Source organism: Panthera leo, chromosome D2, assembly GCF_018350215.1.
Source record: "Panthera leo isolate Ple1 chromosome D2, P.leo_Ple1_pat1.1, whole genome shotgun sequence".
NCBI classification, from domain to species: Eukaryota; Metazoa; Chordata; class Mammalia; order Carnivora; family Felidae; genus Panthera; species Panthera leo.
Genome location: NC_056689.1, coordinates 59,973,141 through 59,993,002, shown reverse-complemented (window position 1 = coordinate 59,993,002; position 19,862 = coordinate 59,973,141). Strand labels below are relative to the sequence as shown.

The window sequence follows — 19,862 nt, the reverse complement described above, 5'->3', positions numbered from 1 at the left end:
TAACATGAACTTTTGAAAATCGGGCAATACTTGTATTCCTAAAACTTTTTTTTTTTTTAATGTTAGGGTTTTTTTTAACTTATTATAAAGAAATACTGCTATATATAATTTTTGGCAGCTTATTATTTTTACATAGTATTATATTGTAAGGTTCCTATTATGTATTGCTGCGGTTCGTCTTGAGGTCTGTGTAATATTCTATGGTAGGACTATACCACAGGTCTTCATTCTTCTGTCACTGGACATTTGGGTTGTTTCTAGGATTTTACTATCATGAAGAGCACTTCTATGAATGTTTTTGTTCCTATTTTTTTTTAATTTTTTGTAATATTTATTCATTTTTGAGAGAGAGAGAGAGAGAGAGAGCACAAGCAGGGGAGGGGCAGAGAGAGAGGGAGACACAGAGTCTGAAACAGACTCCAGGCTCTGGGCTGTCAGCACAGAGCCCGACATGGGGCCTGAACCCATGAACCATGAGATTATGACCTGAGCTGAAGTCCAGATGCCCAACCAACTGAGCCACCCAGGTGCCCCTCTTTTCTATTGTACATGTGAAGAGTTTTTCCTGGTTATATATTTAGATATGATCTCTGCAAACTCCTGTTTGCAACTCTGAAGCCCATGTCTGAGTGCTTTCACTATGGCAGAGGGCCTAAGGTTAACTTGGATTAAAGTTCAAGTATGTGTTGAGTACCTGCTATATAAACCACTTTGTCTATTTCTTCATTCAGCAGCCAAGATGCTGTTGAGCATCTACAACATGCTGGGAACTAGAGATAGAACAGTGAACAAGACAACTTAGCACATACAGTTGAGCGAGGAAACATTTTTTAAAAATTTTTTAATATTTATTTATTTTTGAGAGAGAGATTGACAGAGCATGAGCAGGGGAGAGGCAAAGAGAGAGAGGGAGACATAGAATCCGAAGCAGGCTCCAGGCTCTGAGCTGCCAGCGCAGAGGCTGACATGGGGCTCGAACTCACAAATCACGAGATCATGACCTGAGCGAAGTCGGATGCTTAACCAACTGAACCACCCAAGCACCCCGAGTGAGGAAACATATTAAACAAAAGTTCACATATATATGCAGTTACAATTTATGATATAACTGAACAGAGCAGGATAAATACATAATAGGGAGGCCCGATTTAAACTGGTGTGTTAGGCAAGTCTTCTCCAAATTCTATCAGCTAATATATGAAGGGCAAGGAAGACTTCACCAGGTGAAGAGCATAGGGAAGAGGATTTCAGATAGAGGAAACAGGTTCTGATGCTGAAAGTGCTTGGCAGGTTGGAAGAATAGAACACCAGTGGGTTCTGAGTCTAGTTAGCAAGGGGAAATGGTCACAAGAGAGAGGCTAAGGCCATATGGGACAATACCGTGGTGTCCACGACAATGATGACGACAACGACGACGACAATGATAGCAGTTAACGTCCATTCTGTACCAGGTATTGTGAGAAATCCCTTCTATCAGTGATCTCATTAAAAGCTAACCACAATTCTGTGTTTAGGCACTGTTGTTATCTCCCATTAACAGGAGAACTCTAAGAGCCAGAAACTAAGGGGGAAAACTAAGGGCCGGGAGAAGCCAATGAACTTGCCCAAGATCATAGAGTCAGCAAGGATTTTGAATTTCATCTAAATGTAATGGGAAGTGAATGTAAATGTCAGTGAAGGTCAGTAAAGCAGGTCATAATTAAGACCTGGTCCCTGCCCTCCAGAAACTCCCAGAGCAGGGGAAAGTTAGACCTTGCCATAATATGAGTAAAAAGCCCACATCAGGGAGCAGCATTACAAACCTACAAAGTGCTATAAAGACCTATAAGGAGATAAATTTGTTTTGACCTAAGAGATCTGGAAAGACTTCTTGCTAAAGGCGAAATGGGTTGTGATTGTTGAAGGGAGGTGGACCTGTGGCAGGTGATTTTGGTGAGGACCTACAGACATTCTAAATTGAGGGAAGATACTGAAGCAGGAGGGTCTAGGGAGAAGACAACTAAGCAAGTTAAGTAGGTCTGTAGCAGCAAAGGAGGCACTGTGGCCGTTTGCAGTGTCGAGAAAAGGAATAGTGTGTACTTTGAGGGATGGGAGAGAAGGCATCAGCAAGACTGCCCTCCACAGTCTTCTTAAATTGTAGAGAGTTTTGAATGACAGGCTGAGAAGTTTGACTTAATTTTATTGGAGTGGGAAGCCACCAACAGTTTTTGAGCAGAGAAGTGACCTAGTTAGATCTATTTTTTAAAAAGATTAGTTTTGGCATGGTGTATAGGACTAGAGAAGGGGAACCACTTAGGAGGCAATGAAGTCCATACAACTTAGAAACTTAGCTAGCAACTTAGAAAACCAAAACGAAAAGATCCCAACTTATCATAAAATTAAAGATTAAATAATTAAATGCAAGCAAATAAAATTAGAAGAAAATAGATGAAATGGTATTCATTAGCCTTCTAAGAGTATGTGTGGGGAGGATAAACTTGCAAGTTTAAATACTACAGTAGAAATCAGAAAGGAAAAGAGTGAATTTCACCTCAATATAAAAAAGAAAAAAAACAAATGGACTCAAGAGTAATCAATTACAAATTTTTTAATTTATTAAGAAAGTTTTTTTAATGTTTATTTATTTTTGAGAGAGAGAGAGAGAGAGAGACAGAGCACAAGCGGGGGAGGGGCAGAGAGAGAAGGAGATGCAAAATCCCAAGCAGGCTCCAGGCTCTGAGCTGTCAGCACAGAGCCTGATGTGGAGCTCAAACCCACAAGCTGTAAGATCATGACCTGAGCCAAAGCCGTACACTTAACTGACTGAGCCACCCAGGCACCCCTGATTTATTTTTTTAAATAAACTCTACCACCAGTATGGGGCTTGAACTCATGACCCCGAGACCAAGAGTCCAATGCTCCACTGACTGAGCCAGCCTGGCGTCCCAAGAGTGATCAATTTGACTACATACAGACTAAATTTACAACTTTGGTATGTGTGTGTATAAATAAAAAGCAAACTAGATTCCTTTCTCCCCCTCCTCCATGCAAAAAAAGCAGATACTCTGGAAACTCTATATTTATGCACTATTATACAAATTATACATATTTATGCATATTATGCAAACATGATGAGTTATAACTTTTTGTATAACTAATTAATGCAAAATAAGTTAAAGAAAAAGAGGCTTCTCAATAGATAAGTAGGTAAAGGACAATTTCAGAGGAGGAAGTATGAAGACTAAACCTCGTAGAAATATAGTAGAGACAGGATGCCTGCCTGAGTGGCTCGGTTGGTTGAGCATCCATTCTTGATTTTGGCTCAGGTCATGATCTCAGGGTCTTGGGATCCAGCCCTGTGTCAGTCTCCACACTGAGTGTGGAGCCCGCTTAAGATTCTCTCTCTCTCTCTCTCTCTCTCTCTCTTTCTCTCTCTCTTTGGGGCGCCTGGGTGGTTCAGTTAAGTGTCTACCTCTGGATTTCGGCTCAGGTCACAATCTCATGGTTTATAAGTTTGAGCCCCGCATCGGGCTCTGCTCTGACAGTATGGAGTCTGCTTGGGATGCTCTCTCCCCCTCTCTCTGCCCTTCCCTCCCTCTCTCTCAAAATAAATAAATAAGCTTAAAAATAAATATAGTACGGGCACCTGGCTGGCCTAGTCAGAAGAGCATGTGACTCTTTATCTCCAGGTCATGAATTCAAGCGCCACATAGAGTGTAGAGATTACTTAAATAAGTAAAATTAAAAAAAAAAAAAGAAGAAATATAGCAATCAAATAAATGTGTATTAAAATAATATGGCTCTTTTTTGCCTATTAAACTAATGAAGGTGTTTTTCCTGGTACATTAAAACAAAGTATATCTGTATATAGATATATATGTATATAACAGCTTTATTGAGACATAATTAAAAAAATTTTTTTAATTTTTTTTTTACATTTATTTATTTTTGAGAGACAGAGAGACAGAGCACAAGTGGGGGAGGGGCAGAGAGAGAGAAGGAGACACAGAATCCAAAGCAGGCTCCAGGCTCTGAGCTGTCAGCACAGAGCCCAATGTGGGGCTGGAACTCACAAATCATGAGATCATGACTTGCGCTGAAGTCGGACGCCTAACCGACTGAGCTGTCCAGGTGCCCCTAAAAATTTTTTTAATGTTTATTTATTTTTGAGACAGAGCATGAGCGAGGGAGAAGCAGAGAGAGAGGGAGACACAGAATCTGAAGCAGGTTCCAGGCTCTGAGCTGTCAGCACAGAGCCAGACGCAGGGCTCGAACTCATCAACTGCAAGATCATGACCTGAGCTGAAGTCAGACACTTAACCAACTGAGCCACCCAGGCACCCTATTTTTTGTTTTTTAAATGTTTATTTATTTCTGAGAGAGAGAGAATATGCACAAGTGGGAGAGGTGCAGAGAGAGGGGGGCAGAGGATTTGAAGTAGGCTCCTCACTGACAGCAGAGAGCCCAACATGGGGTTCAAATTCACGAACTGTGAGATCATGACCTGAGCCGAAGTTGGACACTCAGCCAACTGAGCCACCCAGGCACCCCACAATTCACCCATTTAAAGTGTGTAATTCAGGGGCACCTGGGTGGCTCAGTTGATTAAGTGTCCAACTCTTGCTTTTGACTCAGGTCGTGATCTCATGGGTTCATGAGGTTGAGCCCCGCATTGGGCTCTATGCTAACAGCCTGGAGCCTGCTTGTCATTCTCTCTCTCTCCCTCTCTCTCTGCCCCTCTCCTGCTCATGCTCTCTTGCTTTCAAAATAAATAAATAAACTTTAAAGTGTATAATTCAGTGGATTTTAGTATATTCATAGTGTTGTACAACCAGCACCACAGCGATATTTTAAAACATCTTCATCACTCCAAAAAGAAAACCATACCCATTAGTAGTCACTCAACATATCCTGCCCACTGTTCCAGCTGCAGGCAACTACTGATCTACTTTATGTCTTTATAAATTTGCCTATTCTGGACGTGTCGTATAAGTGGAATTATACAATATATAGTCTTTTGTGACTAGCCTCCATCACTTATCATGTTTTCAAGATTCACCCATATTGTAGCATGCACCAGAATTCCATTTCTTATTATTGCTGAATAATATTCCATTGTATGGATATACTACATTTTATTTATCCATTTATCAGCTGATGGACATTTGGGTTGTTTTCACTTTTTGGCTACTATGAATAATGTTGCTGTGAACATCCATGTACACATATTTGTGTAGACACATATTTTGATTTCTCTTGAGCATATACCTAGGAGTGGAATTGCTGGGTCGTATGGTAAGTCTATGTTTAACCTTTGAGTACCTGCCAGATTGCTTTCCGAAGTGGCTGTGCCATTTTACATTCCCATCAGCAATGTATGAAAGCTCAAATTTCTCTATATTCTCCTCAACACTTGTTAATTTTGTCTTTTTAATTATAGCCATCCTGGAGTGTGCTCAGTGGTATCTTACTGTACTTTTGATTTGCATTTCCCTGGGTGACTGATGATGCATCTATCTTGTCATTCTTGCTAGCCATAGGTACATCTTCTTTGGAGAAATATCTATTCATACCTTTTGCCCATTGTTAATTGAGTTGTTTTTCTATTATTGAGTTTTAAGAGTTCTTTATATAGTCTGGACACAAGTCTTTTTCAAGATATATGATTTACAAATATTTTCTCCCATTCTGGGGGTTGTCTTTTCACTTTTTTTTTTCTCAATATTTTTCTTTATTTTTGGGAGAGCACAAGCATGGGGGACGGCAGACAGAGGGGGACAGAGGATCAGAAGGAGGCTCTGCGCCGACAGGCTGACAGCAGACAGCCAGACACAGGGCTCAAACTCATGAACTGCAAGATCCTGATCTGAGCTGAAGTCATGCTCAACAGGCTGAGCCACCCAGGTGCCCCTCGCTTTTTTGAGGGTGTCTTTTGAAGCACAGGTTGTATACCTTGATGAAATCCAAATGATCATTTTTTGTTTACTGTTGCTTGTGTTTTTGGTGTGCTTGGTAAACTTTGTATTGAAGTATAACATACAGAAAAGTACACATATCATACATGTACAATTTGACAATCTTCTCAAACTGCACACACTCTGTAACCAGCGCTGACAGCGAGAAGTAGAACATTACCAACGCCCCAGAAGTCTTCCTCATGACCCTTCTCTTCCAAGGGTAACCACTGTATTGATTGTTAACCCCATGACTGGTTTTGCCTGTTTTTAAAATACATAAATGGGATCATACGGAAGAAGCAGAGATGTTCAACAGTCTTAATGCTGGGAAAGATGTGAAGAGACTAGAATATCATACACTTTGAGTGAGCTAATCTCTCAGAAAAGCAACTTGTGTTAATGTGCACATCATTTGACCCATTAGTTCCATTTCTGGGAACCACAGCATCACTTGTAATACAGAAAATTGGGAAACTTCAGACAGTGATGGGTAGGAGAATGGCTTGGTTAACTCAGACATCCTAATAGTGGAATGCGACACAGCCATCAGAATTATGTTTACCAAGAGGTTAAAAGAATGTGAAAAAAAAAAAAACCACTTATGATAAATGTTAACTGAAAAAGTAGGATAAAAACTAGTGGCTATAATTATGTAAAAAGGCCTATGCCTTGGAAAAACACATGGGAAGAATGTACAATGGTCGTAATAAGATGATTGGATTCTTTATTAAAAAAATATATTTTTTAATGTTTATTTATTTTGAGAGAGAGAGAGAGAGCACAAGCAGTAGAGGGGGAGAGAGAGAATCCCAAGCAGGTTCTGTGTTGTCAGCCACCCAGGCTCCCCACATGAACCGGGAGATCATGACCTAAGCCAAAATCAAGAGTTAGACACTTAACTGACTGAGATACCCAGGCACCCCAAGATGATTGGATTCTAACTGAATTTTTCTTCTCTTTGCTATTTTCAAATTTCCTTGAATGTACTCATGCTACCTTTCTAACAACACTAACCACAAAAGAGACAGACTCCTGGTGGGAAGTAACAAAGACCTGATTAGAGCTGAATTAGGGCACCTGTGGTAGGACTGGGTCAAGAAGGAGGAGAATAGATACAGTGTGGCTGCTCACTAAATATGGGGAGTGATGAGTGGGAAGGATGGAAGGCAACTGTTGAGGTTTGGAGGAACTGAGAGGACACAGATGTCAGGAAGTAAAACAGGGATCCTTGGAGTGAACACGCCGCAGTGGTTCAGAGCATGGGCTTTTGCTATAGTTGCTGCTGTTTTGGATCCTTGCCCATCCACTTATAGGTAACCGAACTGAACAAGTTATTTAACCTCTTGGAGCCTGTTTCCTCATGTCTAAAATGGGCATCATAACAGCACCTCTTAGAGGATTGTTAGGGGGATGAATTGACAAGAGAGTCTAGAAAATGCCTGGTACACAGTAAGCTTTCAATAAAGATGAGCCATTTGATATGCCCAGAAGTCTGGGAGATTGGGGGTGGGGATGGGTGGGTAGTGGCTAGGACTTCTCTGTCCCCATCACCCGTCAGATCAGACATAGTCCCTCCACTTTCCCTCTCCCAGCTAGCTCATTGCCAGGAGGTTGCCCTAGAGGATGCTTCGAGGCCCACAGAAGTGGGAATGGATGGGACCCTGAAATGGGACACGTGGGAGGACTGGAGTAGAGGATAGTAGAGTTGGGAACTAGGAAATTGTGAATTACATTGGATAGTCTAGCAACAAAGCAGCAGGGTTCTGGAGCACCCCACTATCCCATGTCAGGGCATTAGGATGCTTTCTGGATGGTGTAAGGAAGGAGCACTGGGCAGACTGTCCCCTCTTTCCTTTTTTTTTTTAATTTTTTTTAATGTTTATTAATTTTTGAGAGAGACAGAGACAGAATGCGAGTGGGTTAAGGTCAGAGAGAAAGGGAGACACAGAAGTAGAAGCAGGCTCCAGGCTCTGAGCCTGACGCGGGGCTCGAACTCACGAGCTGTGAGATAATGACCTGAGCCAAAGTCGGATGCTCAACCAACAGCCACCCAGGCGCCCCTGTCCCCTCTTTCCTCAACAGGTGCTGGCTAATTGGGTCCATTCTGCTTCATCACTCTGCCTCCTCCCCCACCTAGACCTAAACTTGCTGACAGCATAAAAAACAAGGACAGCCAGTGGGACATCTACAGGAAGATAAAGGGAGCTCTGGCCTCCAGAGGCCTCCCCTGCCACCGCCCTTCCCTGCCCTGCACACACAGGACGTAGGACTATGAGGAGCTACCCAGATGTCTGGCTGAAGGCTCAGACCACATTCCCTCCTATCTTTCTCCCAGGTCTTGAAATCTGAGGCTGGCTACATAACTGGGCCTGGCATTTGCCTTCATCTCCAGTCTGGTGCTCTTCCTATCTGATCTCAGCTTGTCTGGCTGCTCTGTGAGTTCTGCAGGGCTGTTTGTTCTATCAGTCCAGTCCCCAGCACCACCTGCCTGCCTGCTTCCTGGTGGCCATGACCATACTCCTTTTGCTTGTTGCCCTTCCCTTACCCAGTGTCCACCTCTCCTATCCAAAAGCTGGTCCCTGAGGCCAGAAGCCACCTCTGGTCTCCTCAGAGAGATCCCATCCTAACCCGTGACTCTGCCATACCTTGTGCAATTTGCTCCTCACTTTGACTATCTGGGCCTCATTCCTCCAAGAACCACCCACTTTCATTACCCAGAGCTCCCCAAACCCAACTCCTGCCCATACCCTGGTTCTTCTCATTTGCCTGTGACCCTTTTCCATTTTCCTTCATCCCTGACTCCCCATCTCCTCCCTTCCCCTCCTAACTCCCTCACCTCCACCTATCTTCTACCCCATTCTCCTCTCCTGATTCTCTGAACCTCTCTGCATTATGACCTGGCCTTGAGTTCTTTTCCCCTTGTCCTCCTGCCTTATCTCCCCAGGGGCTAGAACATCTGCAGCTTCATAAGCAATAGGCAGCTGCATGAGGTCATTTCCTACGGTGGCTACTCCTTCAGAAACAACATGTAAAACCTTCCCTCCTCCCCAAGTCCATCCTCCAGACTCAACTCTCCCTCTCCCTCCACCCCTGGGAGTTTCCCTTGGTGTCCCAGACTCAGATCCCATCCCCATTCCAGAATCCCAGCCTCCTGGAGAGCCTCATCACACTCAGATTCCAGTCATCATAGTCACAGATGTAAGACCCCAGCCCATCCAATCTCATTTCTCTGTCCCTTTTCCCTAGGGATCATTTTTGGTCAGGGAAACGCTTTCCCTCAAACTTCTCCTTATTCTTGGTATCCTGATCTTATTCCTTTTACCTCCTAGGACATGGATATAAACACTTTCTATGGATGGGATCTCATCAGAAAAGTCCAATCCAACCTACTAGGCAAAGTGGAGGCAGCCTGCAGTGGAACTAGGAGGGTTGAGGAGTTCTAGTGGTGTGCTATCATCCTGTCGCCCTGAGACTTCAGGTCCTTGCTGGGGGATCAACATTAGATTGCCCTCCATGGTCATCTTCATTAAGTGTTTTTTTGTTTTGTTTTGTTTTGTTTTGTTTTGTTTTGTTTTGTTTGTTTTTCAACCCCACCAAGCAATTCTATGACACCAGCTGGGTGTCCTACAGTTCAACTCAATTCTGATGCCATCTCACTGAAGATAGTATCAGATCCCACAGATTAAGGGTTTGGTCCCACAAGACTGCCCCCCCCCCCACTTCAGACACCAGGCAAAAGTCTAGGTTGTTAACCTGTGCTTCTGATGGACTGGCTATACTTAATGTATTTTATTTTATCTTAAAATAAGCTCTTCACCCAGCATGGGACTTGAACTCATAACCCTGAGATCAAGAGTTGTATGCTCTGTGGACTGAGCCAGCCAGGCCCTCCCATCCTTTTTTTTTTTTTTTTTTTTTTTTTTAATACCTAGAAGACTAAATATAAATTGGATATTCCCATGATCCTCTCTCCAGTTTGACTAATTTGCTAGAGTGGCACACAGGAAACCAGTTTACTTACTAGATTACCAGTTTATTGCAAAGGATATTAAAGGATATGAATGAACAGCCAGATAAAGAGATACATAGGGCAAAGTCCAGAATAGTCTGGAACACAAGAACTCTGTCCCTGTGGAGTTTGGACTACATCACCTTCCTGGCACAAAGATGCATTCCAGTTCACCAAACTAAAAGTAATGGAGGCTTCATTACTGAGGTGTGATTGATTAAATCATTGGCCATGGGTGACTGATTCAACCTCCAGTTCCTCATCCTCCCCTAGTGGTGGTGGTGGTGGTGGTGGGGGAGGTGGGGGGGAGACCGAAAGTGCCAACCTCCAGTCACTTGGCTGGTTCCCGTGGCAACCAGCCCTCAGCCTTAGGTACTTTCCAGAAGTCACCGCATTAACATAAACTCAGGTGTAGTTGAAAGAGGTTTGTTATGAATCTCAAGACACATTTACTGCTCTTTATCACTTAGGAAATTCCAAGAGTTTTAGGAGCTCTGTGCCAGAAATGGGGACAAAGACCAACTATGTATTTCTTTTTATATATTAGATTATCAGAGCATCAAAAGCTGGTGCTGGAATCCTTGTTTGAGCTGATTGAAAATGAGAGGGATGGGTTTGGGGAGTGGCTGTGAGTGGGTGAGCGACCCAAAGCAGACTCAGGAAAAAGAAGGCCTACACTGGTGACAGTCAGGACACCCTAGCTGGAAGAACAAATGCTTGGGAGGGAGGCATAGCTATTAGGTTTGAATCTTGCTTTAACCACAATGGAGCTGCACCATGGGCTTTAACTGAGGGCCAGTACAGCTATGTGCACTGAGCAGAGAGCCATTCCATTTTATTTTAAATTAATTAATTAAAAATGTTTTCATTTATTTTTGAAAGAACCCGTAAGTGGGGGAGGGGCAGAGAGACAGGGGGACAGAGGATCCAAAGTGGGTGCTGCCCTCACAGCAGTGAGCCCAATGAGGGGCTCACACTCACGAACTCATGAACTGTGAGATCATGACCTGAACTGAAGTTGGATGCTCAACCAACTGAGCCACCCAGGCACCCCATGAGCCATTCCATTTTAAATAACTGGCCGGGCGAGAAGGAAGATGGCATCATACTAAGTGTGAGTTCATCGATTCAAGCACTTTCCACACAATATGGACCCTAAAAGCAAGCCAAATTCCAAATCTGGTGCTTAAGCTTTGAAACAGCAATTGGTTCCAAACTAGCTGAGGGGGACTTATTGAGAGGTTGGCTTTACTTTATGGATGATTTAAGGAATGTTCATGTTTTAACTATATTCAGTTTTTGACCAATACATTGACTTTAGAACCTAACCCCTTTGTATGATACAATTCTGCCGTACTTTGTGAACGTTTCTCAGTCACTTAACCTCCAAGCCTCAGTTTCCTTCTGTGTAAAACAGAGTTAGAGAAACTGACCTTAGAGATCCCTGAGTTTCCTAACTATGAGTACCTTCCAAGTGCTATGTATAGAATTTACAATTTACAGTAGTTTTTGCCATATTCATTCTCTCTTTTAATCCTCAAAACTATCCTATAAGGCAGATACCATTACTTTTCCTATTTTGTGACTGAGGAAGTTTAGGCTCAGAGAGGTTATAAAAGTTATTTAGGGTTACACACACAGGCAATAGGTGGTGAAGGCAGGATTAAATCCCTGTGAGTCTCCACAAGGAGACTCCAGGGAATCTCCAGGTACACTTCAAACAGTTCAGAGTGCATGAAAGGGTAGAGGAATGCCACAAATCTGAGTGGGCAGGCAGGCTCTCTTGAAGGTCAGGTCTAATTAAAATGGAGGGATGTAATTTTACATGTACCTGTTTTGGTTTACATATCTCAATGCTCTTAGTCTTTTGTTCATACACCTTAGGGACTTCTTCCCCAAGTCCAAAGTTAAAATTCTGCTAGGGCATTCCACTCATGGCTGGGGGATCCTATCCTGGAGCTGAATTACCCACATCCCTGGGGGAAGAGGAAGGGCACTGGCCTAAAGCCTGCAGACCCGTCTCCTTTATAGTCCTGGCTCTTGCTTATTATCCAGGGATCCAGCTTGTCAGTTTGCAGCTTAGTTTTCTCATCTGTAATGTGGGCACCATAACCCCTGTCCTGTGGGCTTTAGGTGTGAGGGACATGAGATGAAGTGACTGATAGGGAGGTCCTTTGACATGTGAAATGCTCTCCCATTGTGTGTGTGTGTGTGTGTGTGTGTGTGTGTGTGTGTGTGTGTGTGTTTGCGCACTGGGAAGGGTGGAAGTTATCCAAGGAGTCCCCAGGATTGTGGCCTCAGCTTGGCCTGGCAGAGCAGTGCCTTCCTGGGCGGAGGTCAAAGCCAGGTCCTTTTCCCACGGTCAACACCAAGGCCTGGGTCCTCTTTGTTGTTCCTGGCTCCTCTCCTAGCAACCAAAGTTTCAAAGAAGGTTCTGCAGAGCAATGGGGACCTTGTCTCTTAGCTTCCTAAGAGGGACCAGTTGGACTAAGAGTTCAGATCCTGGGCAGCAGCATTAGACCACCTTGGGCAAGTGCAGGGAGCAGCTCTGCCAGCAAGTCAAGTTCATGGCCTAAGGCTTGACCTCAGCCTTAGCCTGGTGAGGAGTCTCCTGCAATTATCTCCCTTTCTTACTGTCATGACTCTGACACAAAAAGGATAGCCTCCACCCAAATTATACACCTCATCCTTAGAGAGACCTGATCTCATCCTTTGGATGTATATTAACTTTCTAGAGTTGCTGTAACAAATTAACTGTAAACTTTGTTGCTTAAAACAACAGGAATTTATTCTCTCACAGTTCTAGAGGCCAGAAGTTCAAAATCAAGGTGTCCACAGGGTTGGTTTGTTCTGGAGGCTCTAAGGGAGAATCTGTCCTATGCCTCTTTCCTAGTTTCTGGTGGCTGGGAACAATCCTTGGTGTCCTTTGGCTTGTAGACCTATTACTCTGATCTCCGCATTTGTCTTCACATAGGCTTCTCCTTCTCTATCTCTGTGGTTTCTCCTTTTCTGTCTTAGGAGCCTACTTCCTCTTGGATTTAGGGCCTATCCTGGCCTAGGATGATCTCCTTTTGAGATCCTTACCTTAATTACATCTGCAAGGACACTTATTCCAAATAAGATCACATTCTGAGGTTCGCAATAGATGTATCTTTTGGGGACCAGGGTTCGACACAATGCAAGTGCCTCCAATTTAATTTCTCTGAAAGGAGAAATCTGTCTCTACTTTAAGAAGCTCCTTTATGATAGTAAAGACCTTTAATTCCCAGCCTGGTCCCCACAGAGCCTTTAAATTGAAACAGGTGTACAAATGCTGGTGGGCAGGGAAGGGTCAGCATCAGCGGAATCCAGACCGCTGTTCTTTATAGAACAGAATGAATGCATTGTGTCCAGTTCATGTCAGGATTTGGAGCGGGGAGGGCAGAGGAGTTTCTGCCTCAAAGGCTAGTGAGGCAAGCAGGGTGCCTGGTTCCAGTTTTGCCCACTCCCGTTTGTCTTCTGCTAGCTCCCAGATGTTAATGAACTAATATCATTGTTAAACACTTTTTTGAAAATGAACCCCCATATGATCATAAAGTGGGACTGAGAGGTGTTTCACTATGCTAGGGAAGCCATCAGGGTGAAGCCCCCAGAAGGGTCCTTTTTTGAATCCTAAGCTAGCTCTCTAAGCTCTGTATTTTCTTTTCTTGCAAGGGCCTAACAATTCAGATTCATTCTCTCTCTCTCTCTCTCTCTCTTTCTCTCTCTCTCTCTCTCTCTCTCTCTCTCCTCTCTCTCTCTCTCTCTCTCCTCTCTTTCTCTCTCTCTCTCTCTCTCTCTTTCAGGATTCTCTTCCTGAACCAAGAGCCATGCAAGGCTTGTTCATCCTTCATGCCCACTTTCTTCCCTCCTACAGGCTGGAAGAGCCTCAGCCTGCCGACTGTATACCCATTCTCCAGGCTTCTCACGCCTCTAGAGCGGACGCTGAGTGGGGCACCACACTCATTGCTTCCCCTGTTAACATCTCTCTAAAGACAATTGCATGGCATCTTCCTTCTAAATGTTGTATGGTTGATCCTGTGGGGGAAGAGACCCAATGCTACCAAGTTACCAGTCTGGGGGAAGGTTTGAAACTTTCAGAAACCTGGAGAACTTCTCTAGCCCTGGTCCACAGAATGAAAGGGCAGCCAGCAGCCTGGCTCTGTCTCCTCTCCTCTTAGGTCTGCTTGAAGATATCGACCAGGGCGACCACTCAGTTTTCTCCTTATCTCTGAGATGGCTGAAACTGAGCATCTCCCAATTGTTATCCTCACCTCTGTTTCCTCAGTCTCATGCAGGAACAGCCCCCTTAGGGAAAGATTTTTAAAAGAGCCACTAAGCACAAGGGATCTCATTCTGAGGAGGTCCTAGTAGGGTCAACTCCTAATTCCCCCTTTCCTAGAATTAGTCACGTGGATTTGGAATCAGAGAAACTTGGAATACCGTTAGGGGACCCACAGTTTCTCTGTAGCATCCCAGAAATAGTGGACAAGGAGGCACAGACATTGTGGCAGATGTGGAATGGGCTACCCACCCCCCCACCCCCCCTGGCTCCAGGTCCTACTGTTGTACCACCACCCCATTTGTGAATACCCAGCTGGAGGATATTGGGACATCAACAGAGTTTATTATACAGAGGATTTACTGCATTCAATTTTGAAGAATTTCAGGGCGCTGGTGGAATCAGTGGGTTTGACCATCAGTATACACAAGCTTAAAATCCATGACTTTGAGAGACTGAGGAATGATGTGAGATAGGTGAGGAACGGAAAGGGGTGGCCAGGGCTTGACAGGGTGGTGATGGAGAATAGAAGCTGGGGGACAGAGCTGGGAAGGACAGAGCAGACTTAGGACTGAGAGTTGCTCTCCCTTTGCTATCTTGATGGCTCCTTGGCTGTCCCCACCCACATGACCCCTTGAGCTCTGCTTCCAAAATACTGTTCACAGGAGAAGAAATGGATTGACCACAGATTCTCTTCCTGGCTTTCGCTCATGCCGAGCACAGGAACCCTGTTTGAGTTAAGGGTCTGACTGCTGATAATTAAGCGGATGATGGACAAGACTAACAGGAACAACAAATATGGAATCAAGAGCCTACTCCTACCTTCAGTTAAACTTGTCATTAAAACAAAACATACAACCCCTCAAGGTCTCAGAAATATCTAGGGTCACCTGAGAAGGTGCTGCATTCTGCAAGGAAAAACTTTTATTGGAGAAGCCACAAAATTCTAGGAAATCCAACCCATGTTTGCCACGCTGTCTGAGTGTCCTCTAGTTTGATCCCTTTTGGCCATACACTTCCAAACTTTCTACTTTGGAGCCATTCCATCTCCTCTCCTGAAGCAGCCCTTCCCTTATACCCTGTAAAGGCTACCTTATGTCCTTCCCTTTCCCAACATTTACATGGGAGACCTACTTGCTGGGGAACTCTCTAGGGCCTGATCAGTATAATAGATGGGGAAAGTGGGTCACTGATGTATCCGTTCTCCCTCTGCTAAGCTCCTCATTATTTTTTTTTAAACTTTTATTTATTTTTGAGACAGAGAGAAACAGAGCATGAATGGGGGAGGGTCAGAGAGAGGGAGACACAGAATCTGAAACAGGCTCCAGGCTCTGAGCTCTCAGCACAGAGCCCGATGCGGGGCTCGAACTCATGGACCGCGAGATCGTGACCTGAGCCGAAGTCGGCCGCTCAACCGACTGAGCCACCCAGGCGCCCCTCCTCATAAATTTTGTATCCCACACTAACCCTCCACTATCCCTAAAGGGGTCATGAGAACAGTGAGCCAATCTAGGTAGTGATGAGTGGTCACTTGATTTGGACAATGGTCCCCTTTGGACAATGATTTCAGTTACATCCAGGTCAGTGTCCTGGGCCAAGGCCGGCACACTGACCTGGCTCTGGATCCTGTCTGCCCCTCTAACTCCTCTCAGCCTTTCATTCCTTTCCTCCACTGTAGCCTTCCAATCCCAGCATCAAGGCTCTGTCCACCTCTGCTGGGGAAACCCTGTCCTTTCATTTCAAGGCTCCAGGCTGCTCCCGGAGCCGGCATAGGGCTGTTTCTGGAGGCAATGTCCACTTCTCCCCATTTTTCCTCACTACAAACCAAAGATAATAGAGACTTTGGGATCACTTCATGTCACTTTGGAATCAGGTTGCTGAAGCCTGAAGACCTGAGACTTATGAAAGCCCTGGGCAGTCTGCTCCTCCAGAACCTTCAGCTGAGTTGGGGGGTGGGGGGCAGGATGAGGTGGGCCATCCTCATTGGAGAAGGTCACCCTCTCATTCCCCTTTCCTGGCTCATTCCAGCTCCTCCCTTTTTCCTTTATTTACCGGATAATGGAAAACTCAGAGATCAGACCTAGATCAGCTGTCTTGCTGGCCCTACACTTTGGTTATAATTCTGGCAAGAGGCTCCAAGAGACGCCCCTAACTGCCCCTTCCTCAATTCTCACACCATTCACACTGAGAGCTTCCTCTGCTCCCCAGAGTAAGTGCGTTTCCCTGCCTCTCCCAGGCCTCTCTCCCCATTCACATCTGTCTGTCTCCTGGTCCAATCCCATCCTCCAGTCCCACCCTCTTGCTCATCTCCTGACTGTCTCTCCTTATCTTTGTTCTTGCTCCAAAGCAGAGACTTCAGAGCCAGACCCAGGCCTTCCCTCTGGCAATTAGAGGAAAAGCTGTTCCAAGACTTCTACCTACAACTTGTGAGTGACTCTGGCCACTCAGCCATGATCTCACGGCCTGATTCAGCCACCTTCCCCACCTGGATTTTTGTTACTGACAGAAATGGGGACCCATGGGGGTAACAGTGTAAGTAAGTACAGTATGCAATTCACACCATCTATTAGCTATGAAATTGTGATTCTTGAAAAAGTTTTTATTTGGGGAGATTCACCTCCATTTCACGTTTTGTGCATAAAGTAAAACTATTGATTTTGAATAAGGCCTGACATCTTATTCCTATATTTCAAATTCATATAAAATATAACCTTACTGTGCTTTCCCAGGAAACTCTGCTGTGTCTTCAACTTCCTCCCCAGTTGGACTAAATTATCCAGGTCAGGCTGGCAGTGTTCCAGTCCTAGAGAGGAAGCATTCTGGCAACCCAGGACCTCTTCTGAATGATACTATCCTATTACAAGTCCAAGGTAGTCCTTTCTCCTTCCATGATTTTGCTCCCTGAATTCTACCCTGATCTTCTTGTCCTTCTCCTTTTTAATTTACCACCTCCAGAGGCTTCCTTAGTCCTTAGTCAATAAATGGGCAAGCGTGTGCATGTTTGAAGGTAATGAGGAGGAGATGGCGATGATAAGAGTAACCACCAGGGGGAGCCTGTGCCTAAGAAGACACTTGACTAGAGGCATAAGGGGGCCACTCAGGACTTTTCTTCCCTTTTTTCCAGAGCAGTAAAGCTGCCAGGCATTCCAGCTTGAGGGGCGGGGTGGGGGGGGGGTGGGGGGGCTCCCTATGGACCTGGGGGTCCAGAGCTGCCCCCTTCTCATTCTCTGACTCCCTCTCTTTTCCTGACCACGCAGAGAATTGTGAACCAGATTCTGGTACATCTGCACATTTCCTAAGGACAAGTTCCCTGATGGCCATGTTCAATGTGGGAATTAATCCTCAGGGTTTTTTTTTTTTTTTTTTTTTTTTTTACCTCACCCTACAACCCCCACTAGTCCCTGCCACCCATCCCTCCCTGAAAACCTCACTGACCCAGGCTTTCCCACTACCTTCCTTTCTTGGTTTAGGGATCAGGGGGCCCTGGGTAGTACAGTGACATCCATTCCTTCCACCTTCACCCCAACTCCCAAGATAAGCCTGGTTCAGTGACTCCCCCCACCCCCACCCCACACGGCCCTATTGCCCCAGGTAGTCTTATTCTTCCTTCAGATCCAGCTGACCTATTTCCATCAATTTCAGGTCTGGGTCAACCAAACAGTGAGTCTGGCCTATGGGAAGAAGGGAAGAAAGTCAGAGAATCCCTAAAGCCTATAAACTAATCCCTTCTCACCCTAGGCCATAGGGACCAGTCAGTTCCTGCATCTATGATCAAAGTTACTATGCCCCTGGTACTGTGATGCATGCTGAGGATACAAAAATACAAATAACCATGGTCTTGGCCTTCTAGGAACTTATACACTAATCAGGGAGACAAATAACTAGGAAATCACAAGATAGTTTGATAAATGCTGTTTTAGAAGTATGTACCAAGAACTGTGGGGGAACAGGAGAAGGTGCAACTAAATCTATCAGGGGTAAGTAGAGAAGTCTTAGGAGATGGGGTGACATTCGAAGCATATGTTAAAGGGTTGAGGCGAGGCAGAGAAGAGAGTGAAAAACTTGGTAAGCACGAGACAGAGTGAAGGGGAATTTGGTGAGTTCAAGGAACTACAAATAGTTCAAAGCATAATATATTCTTCAGAGAGTGGGAGGAGGAAATGACTGGAGAGAAGGCTGGAAGGAGAGGCAGGGCCAGTTGTGAAGAAAGAGATGTGTTTGGCCTTTACATCGAATATTGAGCTTGATTAGATTTGCTTGTTATAGTACTCTGGACAAGCAAGGTTAGATTTGAGGAGACAGGGACACCACCTTGAAACCCACTGTTGTTTTTTTTTTTTTAATTTTAAGTTTATTTATTTATTTTGAGAGAGAGAGAGAGAGGCGGAGAGAGAGGGAAAGGTAGAATCCCAAGCAAGCTCCATGCTGTCAGTGCAGAGCCCAACAACTCAGGGCTTGAACTCACCAATAGTAAGATTGTGACCTAAGCTGAAACCAAAAGTTGGACGCTTAACCAAGTGAGCCACCCAAGTGCCCCTGGAACCCACTGTTAACAGTCTCAGTGACAGGTAGCCAGGACCAGGCCTAGGGCTAGACTGGTATATGGGAGGAAAGCTGGAGTGGTTTGGACACTGGCTCACCCTAGACATGAGATCCAATTTCCTACAGGTCACATGGAGAAGGAGGGGTGGGGCTCTGGTCTCTGGCTTTTGTGGGCTGGAGAAGATGACGGTTGCTCTAGTCCTGTGGTCCGTCATTGGTGGCATAGAACCTGTAGTCTGTGTTCAAACAGTGGATCCCCTGGTGAGGGAGGGGAGGTATGGGGCTGGGGCTGGGAATATGGGTGGGCAGTAGGGAGATGAACAAGGGATTGGTCCCCATACGTAAACAGATAGAGGAGCCTGAGGCTTTGCTTTCTTTCCTTTGCCCAGACTGCATTCTGGTCTTGCCTACCTTTACCTTCACCTTCAATCTTTCTAGGGGCTACTGCCAAGTGAATGTCAGAGATCTCCAAAGGTGAGGCATCCCTGTGGAAATGCTCCTACCCTTGGTTTAGGGTCCTCTCCCTCACCTACCCAGCGACTTCAGGCCCTCCTGCCTCCTCCTGTCTAGGGGCTATGGACCTGGGACCTTGTCCACTGCTCAAAACCTTTAGCCCTAGAACTACCCTCTTTACCTAGATGCCCAAGATCAAAGACTTCACTCTTAGATCTCCCATTTCCCCAGGTCCCAACATCCTGTTCAGGGATCTTCTCTATCTCTGGCCCTAAAACACTCCCTACCCACCAAAGACCTCAGACTTGGGATCTCCATGTACCTATTCAGAGTCCTCTTACTCAGGAAGACCACACTGGGTTGTCTCTCTGATGACCTTCTCACACACTCCACCAGAACCCACACGATGATATCTACATCCCTAAGCTATTCTCCAAAGTCCTGACACATGGTTTGGGATCACTTGCCCCTCCTACACTGGAGGTAGGGCATAAACAAAGACAACAGCAAATAAGTGCCCAGTCTGTAAGAGCAGGTGAAATTTTCCATCTAAGCCTACTTTTCCCCTAGGAGTTTCCAGGCTGGGTAGTTCCCTACCTGAAGGCTCTTCTTGTGGGCGGCC

The 19,862-nt window shown here is 45.1% G+C and overlaps 1 long non-coding RNA gene across 2 annotated transcripts; it reads left to right on the top strand.

Annotated features, from left to right (window-relative positions):
* The first annotated feature begins 12,308 nt into the window (after positions 1-12,308).
* Positions 12,309-17,257, top strand: LOC122201943. 2 transcript variants are annotated; one of them, XR_006194387.1, is made up of 3 exons: positions 12,309-12,544; positions 16,593-16,777; positions 16,975-17,257. It is a non-coding gene; the product is annotated as an uncharacterized LOC122201943 (long non-coding RNA). The 2 variants fall into 2 exon arrangements; XR_006194386.1 differs by lacking the exon at positions 12,309-12,544 and adding an exon at positions 16,211-16,454.
* Positions 17,258-19,862: the final 2,605 nt, after the last annotated feature.